Here is a 16303-nt window from a genome sequence, read left to right on the forward strand (position 1 = left end):
TCGGTCGTGTTTTTTTTTTTTTCATTTTTTTTCTTCTCTCTCTTTTTTTAAGGAATGAAAGTACATGAACCCACCGGCTCACAATCTCTGGCACTGTAAAATCCGCGCGAAGCTCGTAAGCTGCTTTCAGTTATTCTTCGGACATCTTTCTTTCTTTCTTTCTTTCTTTCTTTCTTTCTTTCTTTCTTTCTTTCTTTCTTTCTTTCTTTCTTTCTTTCTTTCTTTCTTTCTTTTGATATTTCTCGCTTCCTTCATTCAGTTATGTTTCTCAAGGTGCGTTTCATTTGGTTTTCTCCGCATATCGACGTCCCAGATTTGTTCCCCGAGGGGAATTCCCTTGCAGGTCGCACAGGTCGTTGTATCCACGTTCACCGGGCACATGCCGATTTATGGCAATGACACTTCTTGCCTGTGTTTTTTGTAGAGTGCCAGTCCCACCCGTATACTTCCATAGCATGGCGTCACGTTCAACGATGCATATTTTTTTTTCTCTTTATGACTTTGCTCGATTCTGGGTGCAGTAACCAGACGTTCGTGCGTGACCTTGTTCACTTTTGAATCGCTCACGTTTCTTATCCCGTTACCGCTTTTTTTTTCCTTCTACACCGTCTCTGTCTCTCCTGTGCAGCACACGCACGTTTTTTTGTTTTTTTTAACACGGCCAAGGGGCAATATGGTGATCTTTACAGTGCCATAAACCTTGCTTCTGACACGTATACGTGCCGAGGCAGATGTTACGCAACGGGTGGCAGAATTCGGGCGAACGAGAAGAAGAGGTTGAACGCCATCTTTCTGCCGCACCTTTATACTTTATACTTTCGAACTCTGGATAAAACGGTAATGTTATTTTCGGCTGTCCCTCTCAACAATTTTTTTCACGGGTTTCTTTTTTTTTCCCTAAAGCAAAGAAAGAAAAGAGAAGGGTGTTGAGCAAATAATTAGAAAGAAAAAAATACTTTCCTTGTCTGGTCGTTGCTTACAACACACTGTGTTGCAGGCGTGGCAGTATTTCACGTGAGCTATAGGGGCTTTCCTGTTTTTCTTTTTTTTTTCCTGTGTGAGTGCGCTCATCCTATGGACGGACACACTGGCATGCCGTTCCTTCTTGAGTAACGCCAGTGCCACCTTAGACTCTACGGTTGGAAGATAAGGTGAGGGCCTTTGTTCTGTCTTGACGTCAAGTCGCATTTGTTAGGCCTCATTTACCCGTCACGAAGGCACTCTGCAAATAGCTCTCGAGCACGACACCTCGACTCTTCGTGCGGTACAGCTTAGCTAACGCGCCAGTCCAACAGTGAAAGCGAACGTTGCGTAAACGGCCGACCAAGCGCTGCTTCGAATTACGCAAAAAGAAGGCCTTTATTGCTAATTACGAAAGAACTGTAGTTGGCATAAATAAAACAAAACGCGGGAATGGCTCGGGTGTAGCGAAGCGGGAGATATGCAACGAATGTGCACCCCTAGCTGTCGTTTCTATGTGGATAGTTCTTATTCTCGGTTATCAAAAATTCATGGGCGGCACCTCAGTGTAGTGTGACTTGCTATTCGTCCCGCTTTTGCGCTTATCCTTGCTGAGAGCTCGATTTCCTGAATTTAGTTGGATGTTTCTGAAGTTACGTAGAAGTTTCGCACACTATAGAATATGCCTAACTTTTCAGAGAGAACTTTAAACCTAAAAAACAATGCATGACAAACACACAGAAAAGAGAACCAACACAACCGCAACTGTCAACTGCATTTCAGTAGGCGGAGCTTGCACACGTTGCTACGCGCACGAAAAGAAGCATACGGCAATGTCACACTATGATGCATGTGCATTAAAGCGGGGTGCTAAAGAATTTATGTGCTATTTGCACTAGCCGAGGATATCGCGCACGGCATAAGACGGCCCTTCGTGAAATGCTTCGTACGGGTGGTTTACACCGTCACCACGTATTGTAGCGTAAGATGAACAAACAGAATGTCGCATGAACGACCGGTTTTAGTAGCTTGCGCAAAGAAAGAGTGAGAAGAAGGGCAAGGGCGCCTTTTGGCAGTCAATCTCACTGCATGTGGCTTCGCGATGCGCTTCTCAATGGTAAGTGTTCTAGTTATGGCATCAAGATGTCAGCAGTTGCGTTGGAGACGTATAAGGGGTGTCCCACCTAAGACATGTCGAAATGTGCGGTTCTTAGACCTATACCGCGTTTGGCCATCTGTCCACTTTCACGAACAAAACTATGCTTGTGCACGCGCAGCGGTGATCTAGTGCTTATGGCACTCGACTGCGCTTACCCGAAGATCGCGGGAAAAAGCTATAGGCAAAGTGCTATAGAGGTCCGTGGGCTTATTAGATTTAGGCGCTCGTTTACGAACCGCAGGTTATCGAAATTTCCGGAGCCCTCCATTACGGCGTCTTTTATATTCATATCATCGTTTTGGGACAAAACCGCAACAGTTATTATTCCTATGTTTGTGGCGTGCGTGACGTGGCTAATCAGACAAAAAATAACTAAAAAGTAAAAGAAACCACATATCGGCGAACGTTAGCTGGGACATCCTGTACAGATACGCTGCCTACGTAACTTTCTCTGCAGTAAAAAAAAAAAGACAGAAAGAAAGGAACGTCGTCCTAGGCACACATCCGCCTAGTATCGCTTGTCTTGCAGCCACGAGTGTTTTTATCACTTGGTTTTCGCCTGCTCATTAGCCGTTACGAAAAGCAGTAATTGTCAGATCGCCATAATTGTTTTGTTTGTTTGTTCTTATAGCGTTACGGTATGAAATGCGTTTTCTGTTTTTATTATTTCGTACTGTATAGCGTTACTCGGCCAGATTCGAAGGTCATCACACTCAATTTGCCATTAGCGGCATTGCTCGCAACCGTGCTATGTCAGAAAGCCAGCAGCAGTCTCTGCTTCGTCGTCGGCGTTTTCGCCAGACTCACAATTTCATTTCGTTATTAATTGTTCCGTAAGAGCCATCCTTATACTTTGGACCGTACTTTGGACCACCGTGCCTCATACTTTTATCTCCGGATTTATATGCTTACGAAAGGCCATTAGTTATAAGCCTTGGATGGGTATTGCTTGTCTGGCTTGACCCGTGAGCTCAGCGCTGATTCACGTCCTTCTTTACATATTTTGCGAAATGCGGTCGATGTTGCAAGAATAACCCGAGTTATAGGAGGTGGTCAAGTTCCAAGTTCATGACCCAATAATTTTTCATCCTTTCGCCCAGCTCAGGAGCACTGCTCTATGAAGATGATAAAAGGCAGCACAATGTGGAAGCCGTTGACTATGGCACTTTTCTGACGACAAGAAGGCCAGGGGGAGGGGGGAGGGGGGTGCCCGCTGTCTGGCACTAGTTTACATCTGGCTGTATTTAAGACCTTTGTAGACCACCCCAATGGCCAGCACTTACGAAGTGGTGCTGTGGTTATCGCAGCTCCATGCACAGCACGTATAGATAGATTGTGCGTGCAATGCATATACGCAATATATCTATACAGACACCACTACCTGAATGTATCAGTATAGCTATATAAAAAGGTGGGACAGAATAGTTTATGCATGTTCATAGCAGATATCAAAAAACGAAGAACGGGACGTAGTTTCTGGCATCTCATTTTCTCAGTTTTTACTGAAGGGCGCTTAGTAACCGAGTACGCAAAAGCTCACGTTTAGGACCTGGAGGTCATATGTTTAGAAGTGCACAAAGGAAATTTAAATAGGAAAGCTGTCTGGTGGCGCACCCCTGCGCCTGCGCGACCTCTACTGAATCAGGGCTAGTCACGAAAGGTCGAGGAAGGTAGGACAAAGCGCCAACAAAAAGAAAATACAAACGGTGCGCGTGAGGACCATGGGTATGGCACTGAACACAGCTTTTGAAGCTCGGCATCCAGCACGCAATCCTCTGCTGCTACGTCTCGTATCTTCTTCTTCCCCGCACTACTTTTTGAGCGTGTGGGGAAGCCACCTCCATGTCCGCTTGTAGCTCTTTGCACCGCTTGGGAACGAAGACAACCTTTACCACTTTAACTGTATTTTAACATACAGTGGCCCTGCAGACGATTCAGTGAAACGCTGCGTCATACGCACTGCCCATCATATGATGAGGAGTGCGTACGTTAATCCGAAAACGTGAAGTTCTTAACCGACTTCGTTCTTCTGTGGCTATTATACGTGAGCAGGGGTGAAGTTTGGCTAAACGAAAACCAAACTAGGCGGCCTCGCCTTGGGACCACCAAACCATTGGTACATAATGATGTACCATCGTGAGATATGAGCTGGAACACAGAATTCGTGTATATTCAATGATTACTTGCTCGTTACTGATATGAATGTGACGTATTGAATTACCAGAGATACCTTTCCGTTTGAGCACTTCGTGTCAACTTTTACACTTGCCAACTGCGTTTAGTCGCTATGGGCAATAAAAGGCAATTTCAGTGTTCCATCTCACAGTGCTCACTACCTGCCATACGTGTGTAGCTTTTGTTGCGCGCTCTGCCTGCAGTGAGTATTTATTTCAGGTCTGGTTGACCGAGACATTAGGAATAGTTTTCTTTAGAGCGCAATGTTATGAAGCTGCGTTGCTTCGGACGCGTGCATATGCGGCGTCTCTATGATTTTAAATAGAGCTATACGGCTGCTTTTGTTTGCTTCGGCTTTTTTTTCTGTCAAGGCTTAGTTTTTGTCACACCGGCATGTGCCTGCGTACTATATTTGGGAAGTGTTACGCACCAATTCCTTAATGCGTTTCCAGACGGCCCGTTACGTAAACTAATGGAAGATTATCGCAAGCCACATTAGCTAATGCAGTTGCCTTATTTGGATAGTAGTCTGCAAACTTGATAGGAGCAACTTTCAGAGGCTTCACCGATTAGCCAGAATGGGTAAATTTTTCAATTATGACTTTTATCGGCATTTACAGTATGATACGACTTTTAGTCTCGCGAAAAACCCACTTCGCAGAGATTTTGTAACAATAGCGTGCTATAAAATACCTGAGCTCGATCTCGACCGCGGTTCTTCTGATTACGCATTCGCATACAGTAATCGCGTTGCAATGCCCCCGTGCTCAGTTAAATCGACGCTTGCGAGTTTGCTTTAAAAGGGAGCGCTGATGAGACATTACCATTTCACGGTACGTTTGCGGTGCACTATTGTGCCGCTTGGGCAAACTGTGCGCTTATGTATTGTGCGACAGGTACAGAGATCGATACCCAGATCCTCCACCACTTGTGAGGCCACATTCAGGCCGCAAGACTTTCTTCTCTGTTGTCTCTCGAGCCTGAGTCCCGCTGCCCGGGGCTCAGCGATGATGATGAGAATTTGCAGGTGAGAAGATGAAGCGTACGAACAATGCTCACAGCGTTCGTGTTCGTGTGTTCGTGAAATCAAACGGATCGATCGCTGACATTTAAAGCAAGAACGATCTAAGGGGCTCTTGTAGCAAAGTTTTGATGTTCGTAACTGTCGCTTTCATCATATAGTCACATTCACACGAAGCCAACAGAAGCGTATGATTCTAACAAAAATCAAGCCCCTTGGTTTACTTTCTTATTCCGTTGCAACGTGTGCTGGTAATATAAGCATTAAATATGCATGGCATGTTCTGGCAATAGTGTGGGCTTTAAGAAAGCCTATACTTAATGGCTATACTTAATGAATAGCTAGCGTAAGCTATTTTACTCCGCTGCTGTACAATAATAGCTTTTTGACATAACTTAAACTTTGAAAAAAAAGACGGAAATATTTTTCTTCCAGTTTTCTTTTTTTTTTTGCGGTGCACGTCAGCGGCTTCTTGATTATCCGTCACCCTATCGCTAAAACGTGGAAGAATAAAGCCTAGATCAGTCAGAAAGCATCGATTTTTTAAGTTCCTTTCTTGGCTCTTCGCCATATGGACCTGAGTTTTGTTTGTTATCGTGAAGATATGGGACTTACCAATCCTTTACGCCGGGGGTCTCAAACACGCGGCTCACGGACTTTTCGCTAGAGGCCCGCGGCTTCACAAGGAATAAAATGTTTGTGACTTTGCCAAATGGCATTCGCATTATTTATTCGCCTATTGCGATTAATAACGCTTTGATCGAGTAAGCTACAGAGACTGGACTGTTCCCAAGCGGGTTTTTTTTTTTTTCGTGAGGCAGCCCATGCGGTCACCATGTGTTGAAACATAACCTTGGAACCAAATCTCCATATTTCAAAATCGACGTCCAGATTTGAGACATTGGGGAGATCGACGAGTATCGATAAGTTTCTGGAATCCTGACGCCAAATCCCCTTCAGAAATGATCCATATATGGGATATGGGAAATGCGTTCTTTCAAATGGAAGCGTTAGGTGACATTTTGTTCAACCCCGCGCCAGCTTCAACCTTATTCACTGTCCACGCCCTTGCGGGACAAAGTTTCGTGACTGCGACCCGCTAGCTGAGGTGAGTTTGAGACCCCTGCTTTACGCGATACAAAACCGAGCCGCGTCAGATTGGGGAGGGCTCATTTATCAAATACTACCCCTTCTGGCTGTTTGGCATACAACAGTACACCATTAGAAATTTTCAGCCTAACTTGTGTTCGGCTGCTCTGGATAGAACCCGGGCCATTGACCTCGCTGACTTCCACCGACCTCACTGACTTCTCAATCAGCTTGGGAAACACCATATTCTCCTAGTCCCAACGACCAGTTGATCGGAACCCGAGTGTCGCGTGACAACTTCGTTACAAGTTCGTTACTCGACTTTTTGTAGTCGCGCATCACAGTAAATAAGATATTTAAAAATTTTGTAAAGCCCAGCGAGCGAATCTGCGACGTGGGTCGTGGAAACGAACGCGTATAGAAGTATGGAATACATGGCCACGCCCACCCATAATTCGAAACTTTCCTTCCGCAAACTGGTTCCGTTTCAAACAGAAGCGGAAACGCTTCCGGTTTCAGCAGCGGATTTGCTTCTGCCGTGCACACTTCCCGACAGTCGTGGCTTTTTTCGGGCAGCATTACAGATATACTCGAGTGCGTCTCCCAAAAAGCGATATTTAAAGGAAACGCAGGCGATGTCTGTCGAAAGAAACATATAACGTTTGAGAGATAGACTTCCCTCGTGTGTTCTGTTTGTTAATACAATGGAACTCAAGAATATCTACTTTTGATTGGCTTCAGTTCAGTCGAATTTGAGGAAACTTTATGCATCAGAAAAAAAATGGAATGCGTCGGCTGTAGAAAAGAGACTTTTAAATAAGACCATCCCTTTTTCCTTCATTAATTACTCTATACTGCAAACATTGAGAAAGCAGGAGCATCAAGTTTGCTGACTCAGTAATGAAAACAAAACAAATATCAGAATTACACTTATTCAGTGGAAAAGTTATGATTTATCCCATATTGCCCTGATGTACATAGGTAACTTGCGAACATAACTTTTTCAAAGTATCCGTAAACATGGCTATAACTTCATGTAAGGTGTAATTACACGTATTGGAGCGGCTAGTTTTGCAGATTCTCTGATAAACGTAATTTGCGGAGTGTATAGCTATAGGACTGTGCAATACAACGGCAGTCTGACATGGTAAGCGAGGCAAGCGTCTCATTATAACGGCTTCGACGCGGCGAATTATTGTCCGAGTAGTACCGGCGGATCGCATCAAATTGACTCGGTTTCACAATCGTCGTAGTGATGCCAGAATTCCTGTTCGTTACTGCTGCATCGATGCAGCGCTATCACGCGTAATAAAGAAGAATAGGCGACGAGAGCACTCCATTAACGAACGTGAAACAGGATCAGTTGTACTGGGTTTCTTCTGATTTCTTACGGGCGTTGACACGGGGGCGAAGGACAGCTCCCATGGCTCTCTTCTTCATTTCCTTTTGCGTCAAAGGGAACGAAATGGAGTTTTTTTTTTCCTTTTGTAACAACTTCTGAGCGTGTGTGTGCAGAACATTAGCGCCGCAGTTACAACTAGACCGTGCAAACACGCACCAGTGCATACCGGGATACGTTCTTCTCTATGGAACCACAGCTTCCAGATCTCCCACACGTGCCGTATTAGTGCGCTCACAGCCCACGCAGATTTTGCGCTTCGATGGTCATCTTCCTTTCATCCGAACCACATAGCCGCGTGTTGTCCCTTTTGGTTCCTTCTTGACACACAGTGCATTTCTGTTTACCGGCATTGCACGCACGTGTTCATCGCGATGGTTTCCTTTCTTTATATCTACGCTGCCCGCAAGAGGTCATCAATCATAAGTAATGCATTCGCTTTTTGTAACTTTTGTTTCTCAGTGACATCCTTTGATTTTATCTTTCGAGCGCGAATTCCTTTGTGTTTGAATTTTATGCAGTGACATGGAACGGCGATGCTCGGAATCCACAGCACCACCGTTCTCTAGATCTTCTTTCTAGTTGTTTCTTCCTACACGCTTTTTACGCAAGCACTTCGCTCTCCACCTCTCTACGCGTGCATAAAAACACATGGTGGCAAGTCACAGCAACCAGAGTGTTCGGCTCCGCGCAGATGGAAATCAAGATGCGAGCCATTGCGATTATATTTGCGGGAGTTGCTTTCGCGTGAGTTCTGAACGTTTTACTATTATGAGAAGTGCGTACATCGGTTACTTTTCTTTTAAATACTGGTCATTAGCTAATAGCCGCGCTATTATACATTAGCAAATAGGCGGCGTATTAGCATTTCAAGTTGAACGATCTACTTGTGTGTGATCTGGAAAGATCACCCCTACATGAGTTACAATGGAGTAGACCACATTCATATGCGCAAGTTGACAAGTTGAAGCTATTTCTCAAACACACACGCACGCACGCCCACACGTAAGTAAGCAAACCTGGCGCCATACCTTAGGACCTGCGCAACACGTTAATGTACTGCTTTAACTGCCTTCATCTTACAATTCGCGTTAACACCTTCTATTTATTATATCTGTTTTAGATGTTACTTTCAGTGGATGAAGTGCAATAATGCTACTCAGTGCGACAACGATAATAGTTATAATAATGAAGATGATAAAATCACCCCTTGCTGCTTTCCGGCGTGAACTGGCGATAATACGAACGAAGCTGTGGCGTGACAGATTACGCTTTGCAATCTCTAGACTGCACAGAGAGACGGTGCTCACGCAAGCTCTGCTGCAGACGTACTACAACATTAGTGCCCACATCTCCTAGAACTACGCGCGTAAGCACCGCCCGCGTTAGACACGAAATAACGTGTTCCTGCGTTGCGCCTTTCGTACCCAAATGCAGTGCAGCTACGCCTCCCCGGCTCATGGCACTGTTATCCTCATCGTTACGTTTCTTTAAAATTTATTTCTTGCTCTCCCACCTACAACTGCGCTGTCGGCCGCCAGCTGTAATCTGGGCGTAGATACTAATTACTTTGTCTCAACTTGAGTAACGCTGAGTAAACGCTTAAACCTACTTACCTCGCTCGGGCTTGGTAATAACACTCACCTCGAATTTTCTTTGCCTACGAAATTTGCACACTTGTGCACGCGCAGTTCATTCGTCCTTGTGTATACACATGGCAGTTTAACAGTAGATTCCCATCAGAGGCTTTCATGTCTTCTGTAACATACATTACGTGCATTTCTTTTTTTTTTTTCTGTCTACTTCAGGCAACACGTGTAGACGCAATAACTTCGATCGCTGTCGTTTACTCCGTATGCATAGTTACTCGTTTACGTTACATCTTTTTGTAAGAATAAGTAAGGAATAATTAAGCTGCAAGCTTCAATATGGTTGTTCTAATTAAAACTCTGACGCGCATGTTTTGTTCTAGTATTTGCCGCTTCTTCCGAGTAGTACTCTTCCCTCGAGTTACACTACGAACTTCTCTCGAGTTACACTTCGAATTACAGTTCTTTTGCCTATGATGCATGCCAAAATATTCGAGCTAAATTTTAGTCTGAAAAATATATGCCTCTTACGCTGTAAGCTGTTTTATTGTGCGTTAAGTGCATTATTTTTTTGGTACTTTTTTTTTGCCTGCTACCATCTCCGAGTAGTTAGTTTTCTCCCGCATACTATATAACCCGCTCACGACACCACAGTCCTACAAGAGGATGTTTCAAAACTTAGTTTGCATTCTCCTGACCCTGACTTGCATCTAAGTGTGACCACCTCGACTCTCCCGTAGCAAGACAGTTTATTGTGCCACATGTGGTTGTTCGTCACATGTACAAATGCCTATCCATTCATAGAATAGCCAGCAGCGCACCTTGCAACATTTGCGGCTTCGGACAGAACGATCACATTCAGAGACGCTGCCTATCCTAAGATGCTCCACTATGTGGTTGGATGAGAGATCGCTTTTAGAGGATAATATCCCAGGACGTTGGCCCGCGCTTTCTGGTGTTGCGCCAAAGCCCCGTTGCATTTGTCGAAGGCGACTGGTGCTTACGAATTCTTCTAAAATATACGCTAACATCAGTCTGTGGCGTTCGCATTAACGTCCTTTGAGGAATTTATCTAACATTTTTGTTTTAGTTCTCTTATTTATATGTTTCCCTCTCCTTTCCCCCTCCCCAAGTTCAAGGTAGTCGACCAGGCACGTCCCTTGTTGCCTCCCTGCCTTTACGCCCCTTCGCACATGCCCGTCCTCAGTGAATTCACTGCCTCCTTTCGCCTTCCTCCTCCTCCTCCTCCTCCTCTCTCTCTGCTCTCTCTATTCTCCTTCCCTAATCCCCCAGTGTAGGGTAGCTAACCTAAGGCTTTTATGGTTAACCTCCCTGCCTTCTGCCTTTTTGTTTCCTTCCTTCCTTTACCTCCCCCTTTTTTTTCTCTCTGTTATGCTGCACCCCGAGACAATGGCAAAACCTGCGATGTAACGCAGCACCCAAATGTCTTTCTTCCCGTTTATTCTGGAGCAAAGCATAATCGCGTTTTTTTTTTTGCCTAGCTGTGCCAGTGTGAAAGGAAGATAACAAGGTGCAATCTGGTGCCTAACGATTCATGCCCAATCTACAGTTGGTCGTTTACAACAACAACGACGACGACGACGACAGCAACAACAGCAACAACAACAGCAGCAGCAGCAGCAGCAGCAGCAGCAGCAGCAACAACAACAACAACAACAACGGTGAAATCGTGGTACGGGTGCCGCGAAGAGGCGCAGGAGAAGAAAAGAAACAGCTCGGATGGAAGTAAGCGTTACGTGCGTGGAAATAGGAAGGAAGGTCGCAACACCCGACGACCCCAGTAATGGGAAAGCCACTAAAGGGTCGTTGAAACCCGTTCCAGTCAATCAGGGTCACAGCACGCGCTCGTACGCATAGACGATGCACTGAGAGCCAGGATCGTGGGCTCTGCATCCACTCAGACGCAAGAACTGATTATATCGGGAGCGCGGGCCGCGCCGGCATTATGGGCGTTGAGAGCTCCGGCTTCTTGGGCTATTGTGAGCTCCCGAAAATGATGCCGTCCTCTCGCCTTCGCTCATCTCAACTTCCGCTTCCCTGATACTTACGATTTTTTACTCTTCGCTGCTTCATCTGAGAGGACGACTAGTGCGTAAGTACCGCGTTGTGCTATACAACATTGATGGGGCGATCAATTGGGCTCTAACGACATCTACCGATAGACATGCATGAGACGAAGGCAGGTTTTGGTTGGTTCGATCGTTATAAGAATGGCGCATTCGTTTCACATATATATTTTTGCTGTGCGAGCTTGTTCGTGCGTATGTAAGCGATTTGCGTGCTTGTGCGTGCGTTGTTTCTAACGAAAACACGGTGAAACCGCCACGCCATGATGTCATGCTCGTTATGCGGACGCCGCTCGGTGATGCGCCTTATTTATACGCCTTAGTGCTCAAGCTAAACGTTGCGGAACATTGAGGATGCAGTTACCAGGATGTCTCGCAGCTTTACGAAAGGGGCGCTTGCTGAGTTACTGAACGTTTTTTATTTGTTGAACGTTTTATTAATAGACGCAGTTTCCAGAAAACCATCGAGAACTTATGAGGGCACTTTTGTAAAGTAATAATAATAATAATATCTGGAGTTTAACGTCCCAAAACTACGATATGATTATGAGAGACGCCGTAGTGGAGAGCTCCGGAAATTTCGACCACCTGGGGTTCTTTAACGTGCACCTAAATCTAAGTACACGGGCCTCAAACATTTTTGCCTCCATCGAAAATGCAGCCGCCGCGGCCGGGATTCGATCCCGCGACCTTCGGGTCAGCAGTCGAGCGCCATGACCAATAGACCACCGTGGCGGGGCAGTTTTGTAAAGCATACCAGTTTGCTCGAGCACCTTATCTCAAACCAGCCGCATCAGTTCAATAGATTTACGGGTCAATGGCCCCCAAAAGTTAAGACACATCGGATCGTGCACGAATGATACACGCATTTTGCGGCTGCCCGTTTTGTGCCTCAGTCTTCGAAAATTTTTTGACGGATTTTAAATATTATTTATTAGAGATATAATATAGGTAAATTATAATTTATAACCGATGCATCATTTATAGTACACTGGTGTTGTTTGCTTAGACGTAGCGAAATCTGAAAATTTCGTATTTTAAACATCTGTTGAAGCGCGCATGAATCTCTCGACGCTGTCTTCTGAATCAGCGTTTATTGTAGGTTTGATAAACACAGTACCGAAGCTTTACAAGCATATACACCACGATCTGAACGTTAATCACGTCGTACCATTAGACTTTGGCTTGATGTTGACCGTTTCGGGTTATTTAACATGCACCATAAGAATACGAGTGTCTTTTATTCTAATCTTTCTCTTGCATTTTGTCCTCGTGGAAGTTCTCCTTTCAGGACCGGGATTAAGTTGCCCGACCGCGAGCTGAGCGTCGAAACATTATAACCCCAGCGCAACCGTGAGGAGTAGGTTTTGAAAAGAAAACCGAATAAACTGAAAAAAATGCAACATTTAGCAATAATCCAGCAATTTGAATCAAGTTCAAGGACAATACCTTCGTTGAAGTTTTTCTTTGGGCCATTAAATTAGCCTACTGTAATACTAACACCGTTCCCAAGTGGCATATTTCAATTTTATCCGAGACTGGAGGCATATATTTTGCAGACAGCGTCGTCAAAACTCAAGGTACTTATTTAAGTAGAACACTGTGGAGAGCAAATTTAAAGCAATATGTTTCCACTTATTCGCCAATATCGAGGACAACACATACGGAATGGTGTGTTAGTCCATATACTGTGGGCAGAACAAGAAATGTGTGCGTGTGGAGGCTGTATTGCAATGTGAACTCCTGCAAGAGAAGAGTACATTTACCATGTTATTTTTGATCATGTTGCGGTTTGTTATGTTTTTTTTTCTTTGGATTCTCATTTTATAAATTTTGGCTAACCACTTTTTTTTCGCTACTGAACTTATAGAAACGGAGTAGCCGAGGTAATATAAGCCTCAGTCTCTCCACATCAAGCCCGTTAAAACAGAACAAAAACGGAATAGTCGGGAGTTCCAGACGAGATAATAATCGTGCCTTCCGTTAGCGCATAGCAACATTTCATCCGCATTGCCCTAAATTTGTAAGCCTAATCAATCATCGCCTGCGCAGCGCAGATCACCCATTCCTCGGTTGCCTTACCATCTCAGTTTCACGCATGTGGGCCGCAAGCGATGAAAACGTGAGTCCTCGCTCACGTTGAAGAGGAGATACCCATCCGAACCTATATGATGAGCAGCACACCCACGCGGCGCAATGACTGAAACGAGACTGATTAAGGCTAGCAGTTCTCCGGGGAAACTCGGGTAATCTGTCAAAGTCTACTAGCACGCTTTCGATGTAGCTGCAATCTCTCAGGGCGTCCAAGTAGGGCTCTCGTAATGCCGAGCGTTTTCAATCAACCTACTCAATAGTCCGTGGGCTCCTATAGCTTCGAGTTAAGCAACTAGCCCGGCTCATTGTCGCTGTACCCGTTCGTATTGCCATGCACTCTCGGCTTATTACTCTTTCTAATTTGTATCTCTTTCTCTGGGTTTATTTCTCATGGCTCGCAAATAAGCAATCGGCATGCCTTTCAGCACACATGGGATAAGCGCGATGCAAAAGCAAAAAAAAAGAATTAAGAAAGAAGTTTAACGATTATTTACTGCCTGGTACTTCATAATAAGAATTTTGTGAGGTATTACATGCCAGAACCACGGTATAGTTATGAGGCACGTCGTAGTAGAAGGCTCCGAAAATTTAGACCCTCTTGTATTTTATTCAGCGTGCACTGACATCGCACAGTGCACGGGTCTCGACTATTTCACCTCCACCGAAATGTGACCGCTGCGGCCGGGATCGAACCCACGACCGGGTCTGCAGCCGTAACCGCCGTAGACTACTTAATTTGTGCGCGCATCCGCGCAACGTAAGCTTTCCATATGTCTTTCAGTTAGCAAGCACAAACATTCGAGGCGTCGTGTTCGGACACCAGGATGTTGCAAATAGATAAACGACGTCGTGCAAGAGTCTGGTATAAGTTACAGTGTCCCCACTGCCATGGGCAGCTTATACTCGCGACCAACATATCCGTTGTGTAAGAAGCGTGGTAGAAAAGCAGGAATGAAAATTAGCGCTCAGGGCGCCATCTGGCGCCGAGGCAAGGAGTAACATTATCGTTTACACGCGCACGGGTCGGCGAGAGGTTACGCTCTGGAACGAGCCGTGCCTGCTCGTGTCGTGGCGGTGATTTGTCCTAACTCATGCACAGAGCTTGCGGGCATACGTGCGTAGGCGCGCGCGCCGAATGCCGACGTAAGCACCGTCCATTTTGTCGGGTGCTTAGGGAAGGAACTGTTCACGTGTACGTAGCAAAAGCGCCCACGCGAGGCACAGTAGCAAACGAACGTCTCCGTTCGAATGGCGGTAGCGCGTTGCCCAAGCTTGTCGGGAAAGCTTTCGTCATTGGACGTCTCGGTCACACTAACCCGTTTTCTGTGGCCTATGCAACTGTCGCTAGGCGCAACTCGCCCTTTCTTTCAGTAGCCGAACAAATGTTATACGCACGCGGCCACACAAAATCGGTTGCACACAGTCGACATTAACAGAGCTGCGGATGCATGCATGTGCATGTTTGTCTGCGCGTTCATACATGTGTGCGTGGTTCTCTGCGTCTGCGCCTTCATCCCTACCGAAAATAGTAGGCAAACTGCTTATACTGACAACGAGTTACCACCGAAGACTTTGAATGAAGCATTCAGCATTGCATGCCTAAGAGTTCGTTAATTGACATGTTATGTCTCGCTAGTGCATACGTTCAAGTTAATTCATTCAACGTGTCCATCTTCAATGTGTCATTTATTTAATGTGTTCATCTGCTATATGAAAAAAGAATGGTCCGAGGATTGCTCAATCTCGGTGAATTTTCGCGCATCAAAGACAGCTCTGATGGTCGACCTTTTTTGTGCACTTTCTGCGCCTGCCGAAAGACTGTCAATATAATTTTTTCAGCACACTGAGTCAAGAAAGAAATTAGTAAGTGTTATAATTAGCATTAACTTCTCTTGCTGGTCAGGCAATTGAGTAATAGTTGTTTCCGTAACAACTAAAAACAAGACAATGCGTACAAATTTTCGCGATAGCGAGAACGGTTGGGTGAACCCAGCGAAAAGAAAATAAACCACGAGCGACGAAACATTTTCTGCACCACGTACGCATTATAATACTTTATAAAGGCGGCAACTTTTGTTGACTTCAGTGGAAGTTAATTTATAAACGAAAGACTTGCAAATGCGTATTCTGCGACGTGACTCTCTTAAACTGATGATTGTACAGAAAGCTATTTTAAAGCGCCACGTATCCTTACGTCTCACCCGCCATGCATTCCTTCTTACATGTGGCGCTGTCAGTGGCGCTGCTTACGCTCCTGTGTAGCCTGGTGGCAGACATGTCACCGCCCCGTTACAAAGGGGACGCTCATAGCATCCATCCATCCATCCATCCATCCATGTAGGGACACGCCGCGGCGGCAAAACTTATTAATCCACGACTCTCGCGTGATATTTCCTGCATTGGTTTGCGCTCACTCTAACCTGTAGCAATGCAGCATGAAAACAACAACAAAAAAGACGGTGATATCATTATTAAGAGGCTGATAGGAGAAAAACCGATCATCTCGCTTGTTTCTGCGCGCAAAAAAGAGAGAGAGACACACAGAGACGAAAAAGAAAATGAAGGAGGTCAACCTAGTACTATAGTAGCCGGTTTGCTACCTTGCACAGGGGTGGCGAAATCAGAACAATCTGAACTATTGTAACAGTAAGGACTTGAGAGGACTTGACTGTGTATTAATACGTATGTTAGTAAGCTTCCCTAGTGCTATTTCTTGACTTATTTTGTTAG

The sequence above is a fragment of the Rhipicephalus sanguineus genome, unplaced genomic scaffold (genome assembly GCF_013339695.2).
Source record: "Rhipicephalus sanguineus isolate Rsan-2018 unplaced genomic scaffold, BIME_Rsan_1.4 Seq1676, whole genome shotgun sequence".
Lineage (NCBI taxonomy): Eukaryota > Metazoa > Arthropoda > Arachnida > Ixodida > Ixodidae > Rhipicephalus > Rhipicephalus sanguineus.